Source organism: Urocampus carinirostris, chromosome 16 (assembly GCF_059441175.1).
Source record: "Urocampus carinirostris isolate Australia breed hairy pipefish chromosome 16, RoL_Ucar_1.0, whole genome shotgun sequence".
Lineage (NCBI taxonomy): Eukaryota > Metazoa > Chordata > Actinopteri > Syngnathiformes > Syngnathidae > Urocampus > Urocampus carinirostris.
Window position 1 is genome coordinate 36,396,501 of NC_142364.1, and position 22,060 is coordinate 36,418,560.

Below are 22,060 nucleotides of genomic sequence, written 5' to 3' on the forward strand. Positions count from 1 at the left end.
AATTTATTTAAAGCTCGATAATGTATTTAATATAACAATATCATAGAAAACCCTCATAGTTTTCTTTTCTTTTCAATATTTGATACAATAAGAAACAAAACATTTAATTTTTTTATCATTGAAGTAATATTATTCAGTGTTGGTTTTCAGTTTATTTTGGAAACTTTTTATTTGAGATATTCCAATATATTTGTGAGTGAATAATTATAATTGATTTTGATCAGTTTCAATATGAGATAATAATAATTTTGAATAAATTGCATAGTCAATGACCTGCGATGTATGCCGATGGAGATTTTTCGTTTTCCGGAGTTCCGTTTAGCGGAGTGGATGACGTCACACGCTATGCTGGGAATCGGAGAGGTTAGGTCCGGTAGCTACCGGTTGCTCCAGGTAGCTACACGTTAGCGTCCGAGGTGCTAGACGTGAGCCACGTTTCTGTAAAACACAGCAAACTGCACTCCCTGTACGCTTTGATGTTTTTCACCAGCACAGCCATTTCGTCGGTCTTATTTGGTAAAGAGTTCACATTTCCCATGATAACGGACTGTACAGAAGACTTACAACGCCGCTAGTCGCTTAGCCTTAGCTCCGGCACTGCATCCATGATAGGGCCCCCGCATCACGCCGGCGTGAGAATTCTTCAGGGCAAGCAGTTGATTCCTCGGATAAACGCATTTTTGTGCGTTAAACCCCATAACGATATGATAGAAAGTAATCCAAAGTGTACGGACGGCACCGAAGATTTATTTAAAAAAAACAAAAAAAAAAAAAACGTAGTTTTTGTGACCCAACCGTAATGGGTTCAAGAAAACCGTACTCATTACGGCAAAACCGTAGTACTTGGCATATATATATATATATATATATATCATCTCATCTCATTAGCCGTACCGCTTATCCTCATTAGGGTCGCGGGGGGGCTGGAGCCCATCCCAGCCATCTCCGGGCAGTGGGCAAGGGACACCCTGAACTGGGTGCCAGCCAATCGCAGGGCACACGGGGACAGACAACTCATTCGCTCATTCACACCTGGGGACAATTTGGACCGGCCAATTCACCTGAAATGTATGTTTTTGGAACGTGGGAGGAAACCGGAGTGCCCGGAGGAAACCCACGCAAGCACGGGGAGAACATACAAACTCCGCACAGGAAGTCTGGAGCTGGATTTGAACCCACGACAGGTTACCATGACATGAACTGTGCCGCACAAGCGCTAACCACTGCGCTGCCTATATATATATATATATATATATATATATATATATATATATATATATACATACATACAGTGGAACCTCGGTTTTCAAACGCCTCTCAGTTCGAACAAATCGTTTCTCGACCAAAGTTTCAAGAAATTCTTGCTTCGCTTTTCTTTCAAAAAATTGGAGTTCGAACGCCGGTACGCTAGGGGCAATGCTGAGCGGCGTACGGGTGTAGATTGCCCCCACCCCTCGTGAAAAACTGTTATCATGTGACCGCGGACTTCTTTTTGCTTTCGTTTTGAATATCGGTGAACGGAGTGTTTTAACCCCTAATTATGCCTCGGAAGAAGGGCGGTGCAAGCAACAAAGTTGCTACAGGTGAAAAAAGAAGAGTAGTGCGACAACTATTGCATTTAAGAAAGAAATAATAGCAAAATATGAAGAAGATGTGCGAGTTTCCCTTCTTTCGAGGGAATAGAGCATGGCTTCTGCAGACCTTCACAACGGTAAGAAATCCTATTCATAAATCTTTTCTTTATCCTTTAACCGCTCACCACTTGTTGTGGAGACTCCGGTGCTAAATGGCGTGCAAACGACCTGATTTTTTTATTTTTACACGTTCATGTTAGCGTAATCTTTCGTACGGAAGATTACGCTGACGCGAACATACGATTAGCCTGGGTTCGCTTCATGTTTACGTTCATGGTAAGCCTTCAAGGATTTGGAACGGATTAATATGATTTTACATTACTTTTAATGGCAAAAACGCTTTTCGGTGATCGACCAAATCGGTTTTCGAACAGGGTTCTGGAACGGATTTTGGTCGAGAACCGAGGTTCCACTGTACATATAAAATCGAGTGTCTTTGACATGACTCGTATCTTCTTAACATAAAATTGCTCGGGGTGCATCAAACGTACCTTGTAAAGAATTGCTCGCTGCAAATCCTGGAATATCGATGCGAACAATAACATGAAAAAGCACTGTCGCAATTGCAACACTGGCGCTAAGGAAAGTGGCACAAGCACCAAAAGCAAAAGAAAGCATAAAATTGTGTACCTTAAAGTTGTGAAAATACAGTGTGTTTAGATGCCCAATACTTGTAAAAGTATTTGTATGTTCTGCAATCTGATTCGCCTAGACTGTCAACATAAAATTATGACTCACAACACGTGGTAAGCTTTTTTTCCTGGCTTTGATCTCCGGCAAAACTAACATAAAATGCGACAGAAACAAAATGAAAATAAATCCAAACAGCTTGCCAACATTTTTTTTGCCGTTCCATGTATTCCGTTACCCCCGAAGCCTGCACAAAATTTAGTAATTTGATTCATATTTAGTGTCTTTTGTCTTTTATTAGCCTATTTGGTATTGGAGTAATGCAAAAGTAATTGAAAGTAATCATGTTAAAGTAACCCTACGCAACCCTGCCAGCAACAGACATAAACTGACTGCAGTTGTGAAGGAGATAATTATTTTTGACTCCTTATGCGACTGAGTAAATACAACAACAAAAATACACAGCATGGCACAGGAATGCGTATGCAACTGAATGGTAATATTTTTTTCCCATCTCTGATATTTTTTCTTCGCTGATGCCGCAAAGAACTGCGGACTTGTACGAATAATGTACGCCAACATCTGAACACATGTCAGAATTTTTCCTGACCCACTGATAAGTCTTTAATACAGGGGTCTCAAACTCATTTTCACTGATGGCCACTGATTAGCGTAAAAGCTGTCCTCAAAGAGCATGATGTAACTTACAAATGTAACTTGAATTAATTGGTATGTAAAACAAATGTAACTACTCCTTCATATAAAGTAACTTGTAATTAAATAATTATTTAGTTCCCAAACAGTACAGTTGCATTAGTTGAAATGTCACTACCCGTATATATTATGTTAGGAATTAAATACAGTGATACCTCTACATACAAGCCACTCAAACCATGAGAAAATTCTAGTTACAAAATGTCTTTTGAGCAAAGATTTTGCTTTACATACAAGAGAAAATCCAAGTTACGAGAATTCCCTTACTTTACCACTAGAGACCTATAATCTTATTTATTCTATTTTGGCATTTTTGAACAAAATTTTATCATTTACCAAACCCATGATTGATAGATAGATAGATAGATAGATAGATAGATACTTTATTCATCCCCGTAGGGAAATTCACACTTCCAGCAGTCTACCCTGTTGTTTATTAACAGATGAACATGATGCCCTAGGGGTGCTTGTAGCGAAGTGGATGACGTCACGCCAGTCCAAAAATTCGACATCCCTGCGGCAGATGGAAAACTTTTCTTTGTGAAACTCCAGGGATACACCACCTCGTGTTAGCATGTCCGCCTCCTCTCCGATTCCCCCGGCTTTCGTGTCTCTGTTTAGCGGCGTTAAAGCCGGATTGCTCCGGGTGGCTACACGTTAGCGTCCGGAATGATAAACGTGAGCCACGTTTCCGCAAAACACAGCAACTGCGCTCCCTGTGCGCTTCGATGTTTTCCACCAGCACTCGATGATCTTATTTGGTCGTGAGTTCGCATTTACCATGATTACGGATGGTACCGAAGACTTATAACGCCGCTAGCCGCTTCGCTAGCTCCGGCTTTTCTTCCACGATAGGCCCCTTCATCACGCCGGCACGAGAATTTTTCAGGGCAAGGAGTTGAAATTCCTTGAATACACGCATTTCTTGTGCGTTAAAACCCATGTCCATAGGATAGAAGTAATCCATAGTGTAGTTGTCAAAACGGGAAGAAAAAACACCGAAGATAGGAGCAGACAATAAAACAATAGGGCAGCTGCTGGAAAAGGCAGCCGCTCGTGGCAGCGCCGTTTTGATTTAAGGTAGGATTTTAGGAATTGTCTCAAGTCTTAAAAAAATGAGTCCTTGTGCCTAAGGAGGGGCAGCGTGTCTTGACCAAATATGGCTGAGTAAAAATACACAGAGCATATCTGTGCAGCATGTCGGAAGAAAAGCTGTTCTCCTTAACCGGTGTTAACGTGTAGAATGAGACTACGCATTGACACTCAGTCACTGTAACTCTCCACCAAATGTGTCTGCCAAGGGGCTTTGGTCACTTAAAAACATTTAAAAATGTCAACATTTGAGGCAGTCATTTTGGACTACTTTTGTCGGTAACGAGTACTGTGATGAGTTATGAAAAAAATGCTGAACTCGTTACTAAATGGTGCATTACTGCATTATTCTGCTACTTATTAAATTGAGATTATGAATCGAATAAAAGTCTATTCTAGTTGCCTGTTGTAAATTCCTGCACCCGTCACTTACAACCAATGTTCCCTCTAATCTTTCACGGGTCTGAGCGTTCACACAAAGTCGGTGAGCAACGCTTGAAACAACAGTGAGCAACGGAAATCCCAAGTGTGGCAACTAAATCATTATCAAACATGTCCAAAACTTGACATCAAGTTACATTTTGCTGAGTTTCCGGCAATGAAAGAAAATGTTTTAAATGAATTGACTAATGTATTATTGCAAAGGTTGTATGGCCTACAAACGTCATTTGTTTTTACAATTCTTTCACAAGATTTTCATTTCTTTTTTTCCTGGTATTTTTTGTCGCATAATACTTACATTTTTGGGGGCTTATTTAGTCGGTTGCGCGATACAGAACTGTATATAATTAAATTTTTTTAGTGGAAGTTCAATGTTGGCAACAATATTGACTTGGTAAATAGGAAATTATTTGAATGCAACACAAACTTTTTTCCCTGTTTATTTCTATTTTTTTTTTCAATTTCTTTAAAAAAAATCTCATTGTGTTTATTTTTTCTTAGCTGTTACTTTTTTCTTTTTGTCCTCTATTTACATTTTTTTTCCTTTGTTTCTTTCTTTTCTTCTGTCTTTTTTCTGAAATGTTTCTTCTTTTTTCTCTTCCTTTTGTTTCTTTTTTTCTCAGCTTTTCACTACTTTTTCATTTTGGTATTTTTTTTCCTTTTTGTTCTATTTCCCCCCCTTCCTTTAAGTCATTTTGTGCACAATTTTACATAATATTTAGTCGTGTGGGCAGCACGGCAGCGGAGTGGTTAGCGCTTTTGCGGCACAGTTCATGTCATGGGAACCTGTCGTAGGTTCAAATCCATCTCCAGACTTCCTGTGCGGAGTTTGTATGTTCTCCCCGTGCTTGCGTGGGTTTCCTACGGGCACTCCGGTTTCCTCCCACATTCCAAAAACATGCATTTCAGGTGAATTGGCCGGTCTAAATTGTCCCCAGGTGTGAATGAGCGAATGAGTTGTCTGTCCCTGTGTGCCCTGCGATTGGCTGGCAACCAGTTCAGGGTGTCCCCTGCCCACTGCCCGGAGATGGCTGGGATAGGCTCCAGCCCCCCCGCGACCCTAATGAGGATAAGCGGTACGGCTAATGAGATGAGATGAGATTTAGTCGTGTATGGATTAAAGAAGCAAAAACAACCTGAAGAGCCGTTCTCTACCCAAAATAGTCGGTTCTCTTTAGTGAGCCGAGCGGGAGAAGCCGGTTCTCTAAAAACTCTACTGACTTTACTAAACTTCGTTCTACTTGGAACTTGTCTTCAAAATACCGCATATAGAAAAAAGCATCAGGGGAACCCGTGTATTTTTACCCTCATGCACTGTAACTTTGACTGAATTCGCTTCTTAATTAGCAATTTCGAGCCCTGATTTTTGTGAGCTGGCTAGATTTTCTTGTGCGCTGAGAATAGAATAGAATAGAATAGAATTTACTTTTATTGTCATTCTTTGTAACCATGCAAACAGAACAAAATGTAAAACTAGCGAGCCGATGCAGCCGCAGCCAAACAGGGCGCCGACATTTGAGACCCAACTGCCATGTTGGGAGTCATTAGGTGACCAAACCCCCCAATTCCAACCCTTAATGCAGAGCGCCAAGCAGGGAGGCAATGAGTACCAATGTTGTAAGTCTTAGGTATGACACGGCCGAGGCTTGAACCAGCGACCTCCCAGTCATGGAGCGGGCGCCCTACCATCTACGCCATCGAGCTGGAACGCGCGCAGCTTAGAGGGAACAGTGCTTACAACCCTCAATACCCAAGAAATATTTTATGAAAGGTGGGCATATTTATATTTACTTAAAAAGTATTACTGAATACAGTTTTGGCAGCACTGTCTGAAGCAGAGTAAAAGGGGTAACTGAATTATTAGTTACTTCATTTAAAAAGTAACTGTAACTAATTACTGTTATTCAGTAACGCGTCCAAAACTCTCCGTATACAATAAACAAATGCACCACATACATCACACTTTCAAAATCATTCCATCATTTCTACAACCAAGTGAACAAAGAGGAAACAAAAGGATTATTACTTATTCCCTAGTTTCAGTATAGTAATTTAGGGTTTAATCTGAATGGTTTTTCCTTTTTGTTAAAGCGCACACAGCTAGAAAAGCTCCAGCCAGAAAACAAGATCCGGAAATCTACATACAATATATGTATAGCCTACATATAGCTTAATTGCTCTTTGATAGTGTGAGGGGAGTCAGTTAACTGTCAAGTTTTTTGTGACAATCACATAAAAGCTGAACAATCATTGGAAAAAAAAATAATAATAACCCAACACTGGACCACAGACAATGTGGGGAAACTATAAAAATATATGAAAAATAAATACTTCTGACCTCTTTCGATAAGATTTACAGGAAAAGGTAGACCTTAAGTACAGTAATCCATTTGTATACAGTAGGACCTCGCTACTTCGCGGTTCCACGTTCGCGGGTTCAACAAATAATAATAATAGTAATATATATATATATATATATATATATATATTTTTTATTTTTTTTTTTTAAAGCATTTTTAAAGGCGCGTCGCTACTTTGCGGATTTTCACTTTTCGCGGGTGGTTTTGGTCCCCATTAACCGCGATAACCGAGGGATTACTGTATCTGGTTTAGTTTCGCGATTTTGCTACTTTGCCGATTTTCATCGTGAATTGTGTTCTGCATCCTGATTGGCTAAAGAGACACTGGACTGGACATATTTGTCCAATCCAGTGGTTCTCAATTAGTAGGGCGGGCCCCTATGGGGGGATGTGAGGCTCTGTCATGGGGAGGCGTGGGTCCGTCGATTTTGGGGAACTTTTTCTTTCCCGGAATAAAGTGCGATTGAGTTTCCACAACACCAGAGCGCAGTGACGTTCTTATTAGAAGAGTGTTTTGTTCACAGTTAAGCTCCACACAGTGCATTAAGCACAGAGTATAAGCATCGAGTATGAAGTGTAGTCACGAAGTGTAGCAGACCATCAAGTGACCCCGTCAAAAAAGTGTTTGACATGGATGCAGACAGGCGAAGAGAGACTGTGTAAGGAGACAAACAAGTCTCCTCCCGAAAGCGAGGACAAGGAACTCTGAGTGGTTAGCGCGTTGGCCTCACAGTTCTGAGGTCATAGGTTCGAACCCTCCTGTGTGGAGTTTGCATGTTCTCCTGGTGCTTGCATGGGTTTCCTCCCACATTCCAAAAACATGCATGTCAGGTTAATTAGCCAGTCCGAATTGTCCCTAGGTGTGAATGAGCGAGTAAGTTGTCTGTCAAGCGACTGGCTGGCAACCAATTACGAGTGTCCCCTGCCAACTGCCCGAAGATAGATGGGATGGGATCCAGCACCCCCACGACCCTACTGAGGACAAGCGGTGCAGATAATGGATGGATGGATGTTCATCAGGGGTCTCCAACATGGTGCCCGCAAGCACAATAAGTAAAATAAAAAATGTTTAGTATTGACCGACTCTATTTAACACTACCTTAATAGTTAACCTGGTCATGACATAGTGACTACATAGCAGTAACATGATGTGTTATTTTAGAAATCCTTATCAAACAGGGTTTGTTTTTTTTTGTTTTTTAAATTCACTTGATAAAATTTTATTGTTAATAAAAAGTCCGCCCATGTTTAACTTCATTCGGAGGACTTGGTCTTGAACTATTTTTTTGTACATAAAACAGGGTGGCCTTTGCACAAATTAGTAATTCCGAGGGGGAAAAAAATTACCATTTATTCGTCAAACATGATTATTTGTGTGAATGTCTCCAGATGTTTCTAATCGTGACAAACAAAGAGCCAACGCGGATGCATAAGGGCGCTCTTATACATTGTAAACTGAGAACAGATTCTTACTCACACTCCTCTTTCATACTTGCAGGAAGCAAGTAATGACAAGCCCCTGAACCTTGGTGAACCTCCTCCCCATAAGCACAAGAAAGCAGCATAATTGGCCACCTAGCATAGTTCAGGGAGACACGGATTGCCAAAACAGTGGATTCGACATACTGTCTCAAAAAATGTGAATATTGTCATAAAGTTGTTAGTCTTCTGTAATGCAATTTAATAAAACAAATATGTCATACATTTTGGGTTTATTACACTTACATTGAACAATTGCAAGTCTTTTATTGTTTTAATGTTGCTGATTAAGGCGAAAACTCAAATTTCCCATCCATTAAAATAGTGAAAGGCTTGCAACAGTTCAGTTATTTTGTAATGAATAAAAATGTATGACATGTTTTTTTTTTCAAAGGGACACTGTCTATTATTGTTATTATACTGAATAGTGTAGGTAGACCAAAACAAATGCTACAAAGCACAAGGAAGAATTAAAAACTAGGGAGACTCAATGTGACCAGAACACATCATTCTAATTATCTTTGTTTTTTGTCTTTTTTTGGGTACCTGCAGCAGCAATATAGCAGACAATTATATCAGCTCTCTTAAATGAATACAAATGTCTTAATCCATGAGTATTTTAAAAAGAAACTTTTGTATGTTAGTTTATATATTTTTGCTAATTATTCAGTGAATTTCCCTACGGGGATGAATAAAGTATCTATCTATCTATCTATCGAGATCGATTTTGTTTTTGGGATGAATGTAGTTAAATTTAAGACTAAGAGGCACTAATAAGGACACACTGTCCCATGAATTGCATTGCAGAAAATATATAACTTAATCACAATATTCTAATTTTCTGAGAAAGTCCTGAACTGTCTTATTTAAAAGAGACATTATTGTTCATTTTACCTCTGAAAAGTGATGGGTCCCGGGGACTCGCATGCTCAAAAATCTATGGGTCCCAACAGAGATCTATGGGTCCCCAAAATTCAGATTCAGATTCAGATCTACTTTATTGTCATTCTAGTACACGTGTATACAGAATGAAATGTCGATACATCTGACCCGCACAGTTTCCTTGAATAAATTTAGTGTGCTCCATGCCCTTACATAACTGTCGTATTTTCCCTTACAAAATACAATTTATTTATTTTTTTGAAACATGTTTATTTATGTAGTTTAACATGTTTTATTCTACATGTGTTTCCTTATATCATATATACTGTTAATGAACATTTTGTTGTGAGACACTGAGTTCCTCGACATGAATGAGGTTTATTATTAAAAAAAGTTCAAAAATGAAGTCGCTTGGACGTTCACTGTAGAAGGAAAATATGCATGCAAATATAATTAAGTAGAATAATACATTTTCTTATTCAAATTATTAATTCATTTTCTGCATTAAATTATTGTTGGTAATATACTGATTAAAAGGATCACCAAAACCTGTCTTTTTTTATTTTCTCCTTTTATACTTCTTTTTTTTCTTAACTTCTTCATACAACATAATCATTCGTAATATAATGCATCAAAGCAAGTGAGCCGTTTGAGAGCCGGCTCTCTTTAATTAGTTGAGCCGAAAAAGCCGGTTCAATAAAAAGAAGCAGACTTTCACTACACAACTCGAACAAAACAACAATGGCGGAACTGCCTCACGAAAAGTTTGGAGTGCGGCAAATCTTTGTTAAAAAATGATAATGACAATTTCGTGTCAAAAAAGTTGATTTGACACGATGCGTCCCCAGCAAAAATAATGCGTCTAGGACGCAGGGACACGGGCAAACGAGAACACTGTGTAGTGATGAGAGAATCAGCTATTACACCAATCAACCAAGAAGTGAAAAGATCAGCCAGTATGGCCACCTTCTCATTTGAATAACATTTGTTGTGACAACTAAATACAGGACAAACTGCACGACAAGAACACCACAAAATAAGTGATAAAATATGTGACAAAATACATGACCTACTGCATCACCCTGCCAGGCAGATGAGAGGCCAAATATATGTGCCCACTCCTGCTAAAAGCTAAAATGACAGTGTCAAGCAGAGAGCAAAGCGCGGTGTGGACTTTTTATTAAACTCCAGAAAAAAGACAATGCCAAGTATAATTTGTGTGGTAAAGTGGGCTATTGTGGCAACACCACAAATTTACATTAACACATGAAAGAAAAATTCCCCCTGCAGAGACCAACGAAGTGGAACCAAAAATGTAAGCATGTTGCTGTTCTTAAACAAAATCTGTACATTTCAATGATCATGACATTCCCAAGCAAAGAGTATTTGTATTGGATCATTATCTATCGATACTACCATGTATTTACTTGGAACGGATTGGTACAAAAAATCCTGTATCGTCCACCTCCAATGGATATGAGTGTCTCGGCTAAGTGTTAATTTACAAACTCTCGCGATTGCACAAGTCAAGAAAAATGAATGCTTAACTATTTTCACACATTTTATTCTATAGGCAGGTCCTAAGCACATGATCTACATCTGGCCGATCCAGTAGAGGCAGCCACGTTGGATGGGTAGCTACCTGTACATTTACATTGTTTGCTACTATTGTGATTGAGATTCGTATGAAGACGGTACTATGTTCAGATTCTGCATCAATTCCAGAAACTATTACATTATTTAATTTCAATAGTAGGCTGGGCCATACCTGTTAACCTCCGCCAATTGCACTCCTTTGTAATGATTGCAAATGATACATCCAACAGCGAGCGCTAGGCACTGTAGTCACAGTATCCATGTATCATGAGCAAAGCAAATATGGCCGCCAAAACAACAACAGCGAGCGACTCTTAATGTCGTGATTACCTAAGTGGAGCCACCTGGGGTAATCATCTGGCGCGCTTGAGTGCGCTTCCTGATTGGTTTATGTTCCCTTTTTAAGCACGCTACGCCGAGACCTCTTCGTCTGAGGATTATTTTTGTACCCCGTTTGACTCTTCTGATTACCTGTGCCTTCTTGACCTGTTACCTGATTCTGCCTGCCTCCGATCCGACCTGCTTCCGTCCCACGCTACGATCTTCTCTCCAGTCCCGGTAAACTCGACCTGCTTCCGTCCCACGCTACGATTGGCTACGTGTTCCGAAGTAGTCTTTACGGCTTTGCTGCTGACGTCCGACGGTCATCGCGTCTCGCGCTAACCCTTTACGCTTCCCCAAATAAAGAATTGTACGAACGCTCTGGGGTCTCCTGCTCTGTTCTGGTCCCCCTGACAGAATCCTCAGACCAGAATGGACCCCGCGTTCGTACATCTGCCCCCTGACGACTATGAAAACCAGAACCAGCAGCCCATTCCCCCTTTAGAATGTGCAGTTCGGCAGGTCATTTCCGACGTGGCGAAATTGGCTAAGCAAGTGAGTCAGTTACGGCTCGAGTGGGATCTGTTGGGTCGGGACTGGTCCTATCTCTCCAAAGTAATGGCCCATCAAGCCACTTCATCGGTGCCCAACACTGACAGGGCACCTTCGGCCTTTCCCAGTTCATTCAGCGCAGGATTCGCTGAGCCGCGAGTGGGCGCGCCAGAGAAGTTTGGGGGAGACCCCGCTCAGATCCGCCCGTTCATAGTAAATTGTAGATTAATATTTGACCTCCAGCCCCGCAATTGTGCTACTGAAGCAGCTAGGGTAGCGTTTGCCATTAATCACCTCATGGGAAGAGCGTGTCTTTGGGGAACAGCCGCCTACGAGAGAGGTGCTACGGCGTGCAAGTCATTCAACCTCTTGGCTCAAGAGCTGACTAAGGTATTTGACTCTGGTTCCTCATCGGTCGACGCCGCCCGTTCGATCATGAACATCCACCAGGGGAGACGTTCCATTGCCGACTATGCTGTCGACTTTTGTACACTAGCAGCCCAAACTCACTGGAATGAAGAGGCGCTGGTCGACGCCTACCTCCACAGTTTGTCCAGTTATCTCAAGGATGAATTAGAGTCCCACGCTCCTCCGGCAACACTTGACGAAGCTATCGACTTGACCGCCCGGATCGACCGTAGGGTTCAGGCGAGACGCCGAGAGAGGGAAGGTTCCAGCCAATTCGTCACCAGGCAAGTTCAAGAAGCTAATAATGTACCGAACCGTTGCGGTCATCCCCATCGTAGAAAGGATGGACGTGGACCAGGTCCCGGTCATACCCATCGAAGAAAGGATGGAGGTGGACCGGGTCTCTCTTTCCCCCGAGGAACGCCAGCGAAGGTTTGTTAAACAATCATGTTTGGTTTATGTTTATGTTTCCTTATCCTCACTGTAAATGTGGGACTGGAGTCGTCCAATTTCGTTGTCACAGCATATCCCATGTTGTAACAATGACAATAAAGGCATATTCTATTCTATTCTATTCTATTCTATTCTATGTTCCCTTTTTAAGCACGCTACGCCGAGACCTCTTCGTCTGAGGATTACTTTGGTACCCCGTTTGACTCTCCTGATTACCTGTGCCTTCTTGACCTGTTACCTGATTCTGCCTGCCTCCGATCCAACCTGCTTCCATCCCACGCTACGATCTTCTCTCCAGTCCCGGTAAACTCGACCTGCTTCCGTCCCACGCTACGATTGGCTACGTGTTCCGAAGTAGTCTTCACGGCTTTGCTGCTGACGTCCGATGGTCATCGCGTCTCCCGCTAACCCTTTACGCTTCCCCAAATAAAGAATTGTACGAACGCTCCGGGGTCTCCTGCTCTGTTCTGGTCTTAAGTCACTATTCCTGATAGCATAGTCGAATCATTTCTTCCGTATTACACAAATGTACCTGAAAAGTCAGAAGAAAGGGGTCTCTTTAATATACAGTTATATTTATGGCATCAAGGTGTCCAAAGATGCTAACCTTGAAGTGGTGGATGCAAAATGTTGGCGATCAATGAGGAAGACAAAAGTCCTGTACCAACTACACATAGAAATAGATACAGACCCATGTGGTTAAAAAAAAAACCTGTCTTTTAGCAAAATAAAAATGGTTTACTAATCAGAGTTAAGATTTGCAAATTTAAAAACGGCAATTTCTACACACTTGTTACACCCTGTCGACATAGCAGTGTGGCAGTTGACACTAGGAGCCTATGCTCATTTAATATTTTGCTTTCATTCTGAAAAGAAAAACACTGGAAATACCACAAAAATATTACTGTAGTAAAAAAAGAGGAATACTACAACAGAAAAACAACAAAAGTACAACTTCGGTAATATTACAAAACTACTTAAAAATATGACAAACAAACTAATATGGAAAAACTACAAAAATTCAACAGTAATCCTACTTAGGTACTCCTTTGGAAATACTTCTACAAAAATACTATAAAACTACCAGGACAGTAATCCTATAATACAAAAACACTACTAGAGAAACATTACTACGGAAGTACTGCAAAAATACAACTACAGTAGTTAGTATAAAAATTCTGGCATGGAAATACAACAAAAATACTAAAGTACAGTGTTCATTTTACCTCTGAAAAGTGATGGGTCCCAGGGACTCGCATGCTCAAAAATCTATGGGTCCCAACAGAGATCTATGGGTCCCCAAAATTTAGTGTTTGCGCAGTTGAAATTGTAAATCGGCGACAAATATATAATATAAATCTATATATTCATTCCGTTTTAATCATCAGTTTATTGGTAATACAAATCAGTTATCACTTAAAGATTTTTATGTGCACAACAATATTGTACATTATACAAAATATTATTGCTGAAATAATCACATTAACCTATATTTTTATTCCGTTTTAATCATCACAGTTAATTGGTAATACAAAGCAGTTATCACTTTAGATTTTTCAGTTCACAATATTGTACACTATACAAAATAATATTGCTGAAATATTTATATATTCTTGCAGTTTTAATCATCACAGTTAATTGGTAATACAAAGCAATTATCACTTCAAATTTTTCAGTTCATCTATTCTTTGTGGTTTGCTGTCCCGCCATAGTTGTAATGCCTTCTCAAGGTCCAATCCATTATCATCCTCCTCATAGCGTAACCAGGAATATAGGAATATAATTTAGTCCATTTTGGCAGAAAAGTCCGTTTCTTGCTCGGAGTATCCTTTTGTTTATTTTCTTTCGTCGAATCGTTCGCTTCAGAACACGTGTTTTCCTTGCCTTCGCGGTCTTCTGAAGAATTTCTCCGCCGTTTTTTCATGCCGGAATTATTGCCGTTGTTACCACTTTCTGTGTTATATTTCGACTTATTACCGACACTGAAGAAATTACCAATTCTTTGTTGATTTGAGCCTAATACCAACTGTTTTTATGGAGGCATACTTCTCTTTCACTCGACGACCTTAAACATACTTATATAAACCTTAAACATACAAAATATAACACTGAAGCAACTTACGAACAAATTCAACTTACGATCACCGGAACCTATCTCGTACGTAAGTAGAGCAAAGTCTGTACTACAAAAATCCTAAAAAAAAAGACTACAGTAAGACTTCAACACTAAATATTGATTGAAGTGCTTGAAGCCCAAGTGTGTAATATTCGACCACTAGATGGCACTGTAGTGACTATATTACAGCAGCAGAAAATACCAACTACTTGTACTTCAATTGATTATTAATTTACACGTTGGGGCTTTGACTGTATATTTGGAATATTACCAGAGTTGTGTTTTTGTTGTATTTCTGTAGTAGTTTTTTTTCCTATTATATTATTACTACAGTAGTATATTTGTAGTATTTGCTCTAGTATTTTTTTCTTTTCAGAAAGAAAGCAAATTATTATTTTAGGTCACTGATTTTAAGGACTAAATTTAAAATTTAGTTTTGTACTCATGTCAAGTATTTTTGTGGTATTTATGCAGTTGAATTTTTGCTGTTGCACTGTAGTCTTTTTGTAATATTACTGCAGTTTTATTTTTTAATATTTCCAAAGTATTGTTGCAGCACTTCTGTCATAATACTTCTGTAGTAGAATTTCTGTGGTAATGCTTCCCCAGTAGTTTTTGTATTGTAGTGTCACGGCCGCGGTATTTTACAGTACCGTATTTTCCGCACTATAAGGCGCACCGGGTTATAGGGCGCACCCCGAAAAAATAGTTTTTGGTCCTATTTTTGACATAGATAAGACGCACCGGATTATAAGGCGCTACAATGGGAACGTGGACAAAACAGTCAGATAGTTCAGTCCAACTTATTACCCCCTTAACATTCCGAAAGCTTGCAAAGACGCAAATACGTGTCGAGAACACGTGCGAATGCGGTGTCCGTAAGATGTCACTCAAATGCATCGTTCCATCATTCGGAAGGTTAAAGTCTTGGGATTCAAGAAATGCTAACCATTCCTTAGTAACTATTTTCTTTTTCGCTCGCAACTTTACTGTGCTTATGACAATAAACACTTGGAATTGAGTTTAATTTAAAAAAAGACACTCCATTCCATCCATTATCTGCACTGCTTATCACAGAAACATCGAGTTCAGTCTGAAACAAGATACAGGGACAATATAAAACCCGAAGTAGCTCACCGAAGTCGTTGTGTTCATAATAATGTGCAGCCAATGTCCTCTTATATCCGTGAGGGTAGTAAATCCAGGAGAATAAAATAATTTCAAATACAGAATAGAAAAAATGCTTTCTCTATGCCGTCAGCCACGTGCCATAAACATTCATCTTTTTTGGCCAATTGCAAGCTTTGTGTTGCCGTTTAAGCCAATGCCAGCCTGTAAATGATAAAAAGGATCCGCCCCTTGACCTCCGGATAACTTTAGCCAATAGTGATCTATTCAACTGATGATTGACACATCTTTTTTCGGCCAATTGCAGGCTTTGTGTTGCCGTTCAAGCCAATGCCAGCCTGTAAATGATAAAAAGGATCCGCCCCTTGACCTCCGAATAACTTTAGCCAATAGTGATCGATTCAAATGATGATTGACACATTGGTTAGCCAATGAAACGCCGGTAAATAAATCCCAGCATACACCGCGTACTACTTGGCGTTCGGGGGAAAATCTAGTCGGCGGCTGCAAGTTAGTTGGAAAACTTTCCAATTTTAAAATTGATCCATAAATAAGGCGCATGGTCAGCTTTTGAAAAAAATAAAGGCTTTTAGGTGCGCCTTATAGTGCGGAAAATACGGTACTTCTGTATGTCCAAGGGAGTATAAGTAGTATTTCTGTCGATTTTTGTAGTATTTCTTAATTTAATAATAACATTGTAGTTGTATTTTGTTGTATTTCTGCAGTTTTTATTTTTCTATGATATTATTATTATAGAAGTATTTTGGTGGCATTTCTATAGTTTTTTTCTTTTAAGGATGAAAGCAAAATAATATATGAGGTCGCCGTTTTTGAGCACTACATTTGAAATTTAGTTTTGTAGTGATTTTTTTGTATTTTTGTGGTATTTCGACAGTTGGATTTTTGTTGTAGTATTTTAGTATTTTGTAGTATTACTGTAGTTTAGTTTTAATAGTATTTCCATAGTGGAATTTTTGTAATAATGACTGTAGTTGTATTGTTGCAATACCTCTGTCATAATACTTCTGTTGTAGTATTGTTATAGTATTTCTGTAGTAATGTTCCTCTAATAGTGTTTTATATCATAGTATTACTGTTGCAGTAGTTTTGTAGCAATTCTGTAGAAGTAGTTTTGAAGCATTTCCAAAGGACTATTTAAGTAGTATTTCGGTCGACTTTCTGAGGAATTTCCATAGGAGTTTGTCTGATTTGTTATCTTTTCAAAACCAGTTTGATGAGACGAATCTATTTCAAAAGTAATGCTACATGTAGCCTTGCATGCATATTCATTCATAAATAAAACAGCAGGGTGGGCCCCATGGCTCCATTTTTTAACCTCATGAGCCCCTACACCCAGTAACACCCCCCACGACCCCCGCTACCCCCCAAAACCCAATTGATCCCCACACTCTACAAGAAATTTTGTTGAATACTAAAAAATTGTCTTTAATATACATTTATGACTTCACACGTCAGAACTGCCTTTTTCAAACTACTCTTGTGGAGAGAAAAAGGCGTAGCTAATCCCCGTTAGCTATACATGAGAACAACGGTCTGAAAGTTGCTGCGGGCTAACTATTTTAAAAGAATTCACATACACTCTCGACTAAAATTACTTTTTTAATCCAACAAAAACTTCTGCCGAACAAATGAACAAACACAACTTTTTCATTCCGTGTCCACATCAAGTCCAAAGTGACGTCAGGGAAAGTTTTTTTTTAAGTACAAAACGGAAAGTTCTTACCTGTGTACGCAATTCAAAAAGACAATGAGAGTTGCCCTTGGATTTGCGAGGGAATTTCCCTTATCCTGGGTTGAAATAATCCAAGAAACAGGTCAAATTTGAGCCGGGGGAAAAGGGCAGATTAGCAATTTTTTCCCTAACTTCCCCTCCCTGTCGACTTTGGGCTAGCTGCAAACTCCTCCCTGGCGTCGTGGTGAGGGCGGTGTCTCGCTTCACGGAGGAACATGGGCGTAACCAGCCGTTTTCCGGGGGTGCTCAAGCACCCCCAAATTCCACCCAAGCATCCCTAGAAATTATAGAATTTTAAACTCTCCGTTCCCTAATAAAGGACAAGATAGGCTAAAATGTGATGAAAAAGGCTAGATTAAAAAAAGAGTAAAACAAAACGAAATGGTTCAGTCCATGGGTGCAACCAGGATGTTTTGGGGGATGTTCAAGAATCCCCAAATTAAACAGAAGCACCCACATAAATTATAGCATTTTAAAACTCTCTGTTCCTTAATAAAGGACAAGATAGACTAAAATATGGTGAAAAACAAAAAAGACAAAATGGTGCAGTCCATGGGTCTAACTATCCCATTTTTGCTCTCAAATTTAACCCAAGCACCCCCCAAAATGGTAGCATTTTTAAAATGATCCAATCCTCAATAAAGGGCAAGACAGGCTAAAATATGATATAAACGCCATATTTAAAAAAATAAAACGAAAAAGTTCAGTCCATGGGAGTAACGAGCCCATTTTTGCACCCCCAAATTCAACCCAAGCACTCTAACAAATTATAGCATATTTAAAACTCTCTTTTACGTAATAAAGGACAGGATGGTTTAAATATTTGTTTTAAAAAAACTTTTACGTTTTTTTAAGTAAAGTAAAACACAAATATGAACAATTTAGCATCCAAAATACTCCACTGTCCTAAAGTGGTTCATTCCATTTGATTCCCAGCACAGCTTTCAATATTTAGTTTTGTAGTATTACTGCAGTTCTGTTTTTGTTTTTTGCTTTTTTTTTTTGTATTTTTGTAGAATTTCAAGAGTCACATTTTTGTGGTATTTCTGTATGAAAGGTTCAAAATGATGTCCAGATGAAATAGGAGACTTTTGAGTCACAATCAAACTCATTAAAGAAAAGCAGGCCTATTGAAACAAGGAAAAATTGCGTTCTTGCATTGCTATGAAATAATCCCACAGACTGAAGCGTGAGCCTCTTTCTTATACTGTTTCATACATTTCTGATTGGAGGATAGAGTAAAACACGTGCACGTAAGCGCATTCTGATTGGTTTAGGCAGGAATCACATATTTAAATGAAGTGGATAATGTTGGTTGCTAAGAGTATAATAAATGATACATAAAAGTAATTTATTGTTTGTACATAGATAGGAGTCTTGGAAAAATTACCAGTTGCCTCCAAATTGTCGAGACAACATTCCTTTGGCTTGGGAAGCTCTTGTCCTTGGGTTGGCCTAAAGGAGTCCTGTGCACCTGTTTGATAACAGACAGGAAGCCCACCAGTCGCCTCCAAATTGTAGAGGCAAAGTTCCTTTGGCTTGGGAAACCTACTCTCCTGACCCTGAAGGCGTTTGCGAAATCGTAAAACCACACACTTATTGAGCACGATAGAAATATAAACGTAAAAGTATATATTGGAAAGAATATAGTATAAAAGGCACATTTAGACCATAATTTCCCTCACACTGTACTTTTGTTGTATTACTTTAGTTATATTTCTATAGTATTTTTGCAGTAATTATGCAAGAGTATTTTTTGTAGAATTTCAATAGTAGAATTTTTGTACTATATGTGTAGTATTTTTGTAGTATTACTGTAGCTTAATTTTTGGAGTATTTCTGTAGTCATAATGTTGTAGTATCGCTGTGGTATTACCGTAGTTTTATTTTGTAGTATATCTGCAGATGTATTTTTGTAGTATTTCCATAGTAATCTTTGTAGTATATCTGTAGTATTTTTGTATTACTTGAGTGGTAGATTTGTGGTATTTTTGTACTATGTCTGCAGTCAGATTTTTGTAGTATTTCAGAAGTATTTTTATAGTATTACTGTAGTATTATTTTGTAGTATATTTACAGTAGTAATTATATTTATGTAGTACATCTGTAGTATTTTTTTTCGTATTTCTGTTGTTCAATACTTGTAACATTTCAATTATAATAATTTTGTCGTAGTATTTTTGTAGTAGTAGTTTTGTATTATAATATCCCTGTCGTAGTAATTTTGTATTATAGTATTGCTGTAATAGCATTTTTGCGGTATTTAGAAAGTATGTTTTTCTTTTCAGAAAAAAGCGAAATAATAGTTTTTAATCAATGAATTTGATACTAAATATTGTAGTAATTTTGTAGTATTTTTAAGTAGTTCTGTACGTTTATTCTTGGAGCGGGGAAAAGAAGAAGTAATCAATTACTGGTTGGTTCGCGGGTGTGCAGTTTGGGCCATCATTTGATCAAAATCAGGAGTGCTTGATCCAAATTAGGCGCGCTACCAAAATTGAAACGGAAGAGTGCACGTTGACGTACATTTTGGAGAGGCCTCAACTCCTCAAAGTAACGTGCTAACCCTGGTAGAGGGAAGAGAAACACCACCAGCAAGTCTGCCTTCATTTTGCTCGAATGTTATCTTGGTTGTATGGTTGTTTTGGTGGTGGTTGTTTATGGTGGTGGTTTATTTGTTGATTGGTATCGCTGTATGGAAGAGTGCCATAATTTAATTAATAAAACTGCCTTTTACAATAGAAAAAATAAATTTTACTTAATTGCCATGGTTGTTTTTTTGTTTGTTTTGGTGTTTTTTTGTGTGTGTTTTTTTTTTTTAAATCATTCTTTAACTAAGTACGCTTTTATTCCCAAACATACTATTGTCCTATGTCAGGGGTGTCCAAACCTTCAGATCGTAGGCCAGATTTGGTAAGCAGAAAATGTGTGAGGGCTGACAATCCAGCCCGGAATTCTTTAAAGAGTCATTAAAAAATTCCATCCATCCATCATCTTCCGCTTATCGGGTCGCGGGGGAAGCAGCCTTAAAGGGAAGGCCAGACGTCCCTATCCACAGCCACCTCCTCCAGCTCATCCGACGGGATCCCGAGGCGTTCCCAAGCCAGCCGAGAGACATGCCGTGTCCTGGGTCTCCCCCGGGGCCTCCTGCTGGTGGGATATGCCCGAAACACCTCCCGAGGGAGGCATCCTTATCAAATGCCCGAGCCACCTCAACTGGCTCCTCTCAATGCGGTAGAGCAGTGGCTCTACACAGAGTCCATCCCGGATAACTGAACTTCTCACCTTATCTCTAAGGGTAAACCCAGACACCCTGCGGAGGAAACTCATTTCGGCCACTTGAATCCGGCCGGGATAGTGTTCTTTCGTTCATAACCCAAAGTTCATGACCATAGGCGAGGGTAGGAACGTAGATCGACCGGTAGATTGGCTCAGCTCGCTCTTCACCATGACGGACCGGTACAGGGTACCAATGACGGCAGACGCTGCATTGACCCGTCTGTCGATCTCCTGTTCCATCCTACCCTCACTCGTGAACAAGACCCCAAGATACTTGAACTCCTCCACTTGGGGCAAGATCTGGTCCCCAACCGAGAGGGAGCGTGCCACCCTTTTCCGGCTGAATACCATGGTCTCGGACTTAGAGGTGCTGACCCTCATCCCGGCCACTTCACACTCGGCTGCGGATCGCTCCAGCGAGAGCTGAAGATCGCGGCCTGAGGAAGCGAACAGCACCACGTCATCTGCAAAAAGCATTGACTGAGGCCCACGAACCGGACTCAATCCCCACCAAGGATGCACCTAAAAATTCTGTCCATAAAAGTTATGAACACAATTGGTGACAAAGGGCAGCCCTGGCCGAGTCCAACCCTCACCGGGAACGAATCAGACTTACTGCCGGCTATGCGGACCAGACTCTGGCACCGAGCATACAGGGACCGGACAGCCTGTGCGGTACCCCATACTCCCGAAGCACCCCCACAGGGCCTCCCGTGGAACACGGTCGAATGCCTTCTCCAAGTCCACAAAACACATGTAGACCGGACAGGCAAACTCCAATGCACCCTCAAGGACCCTGCAGAGTGTGTAGAGCTGGTCCAGTGTTCCACGGCTAGGACAAAAACCACACTGTTCCTCCTGAATCCGAGATTCGACCTCCAGGCGGACACCCCTCTCCAGTGCCCCTGAGTAGACCTTACCAGGGAGGCTGAGAAGTGTGATTCCCCTGTAGTTGGAACACAATCTCCGGTCCCCCTTCTTAAGGAGGGGAACCACCACCCCAGTCTGCCAATCCAGAGGCACTGTCTCGATGTCCACGCGACGTTGCAGAGGCGTGTCAGCCATGACACGCCCACAACATCCAGAGCCTTAATGAACTCTGGGTGGATCTCATCGACCCCCGGGGCCCTGCCACCGAAGAGCTTTTTGACCATATCTGTGACTTCAACCACGAGAACCCAACTCAGAGTCCTCCGGCTCTGCTTCCTCAGAGGAAGACGTG

The 22,060-nt window shown here is 40.2% G+C and overlaps 1 protein-coding gene across 2 annotated transcripts in view; it reads right to left on the minus strand.

The window, feature by feature from the left end:
• tln1 (talin 1) overlaps positions 1-17,720 on the minus strand; it is a 165,364-nt gene extending 147,644 nt beyond the window's left edge. Inside the window, exons 1-2 of one of the 2 annotated variants that reach the window (XM_088355363.1) lie at positions 17,551-17,720; positions 13,170-13,229 (exon numbers count right to left, since the gene is read on the minus strand). The gene's annotated coding sequence lies outside the window, so the exon portion shown is untranslated. The remainder of the gene's footprint in view (positions 1-13,169; positions 13,230-17,550) is intronic. The other variant, XM_088355364.1, reaches the window with a different exon arrangement.
• Between the last annotated feature and the right edge of the window lie 4,340 nt (positions 17,721-22,060).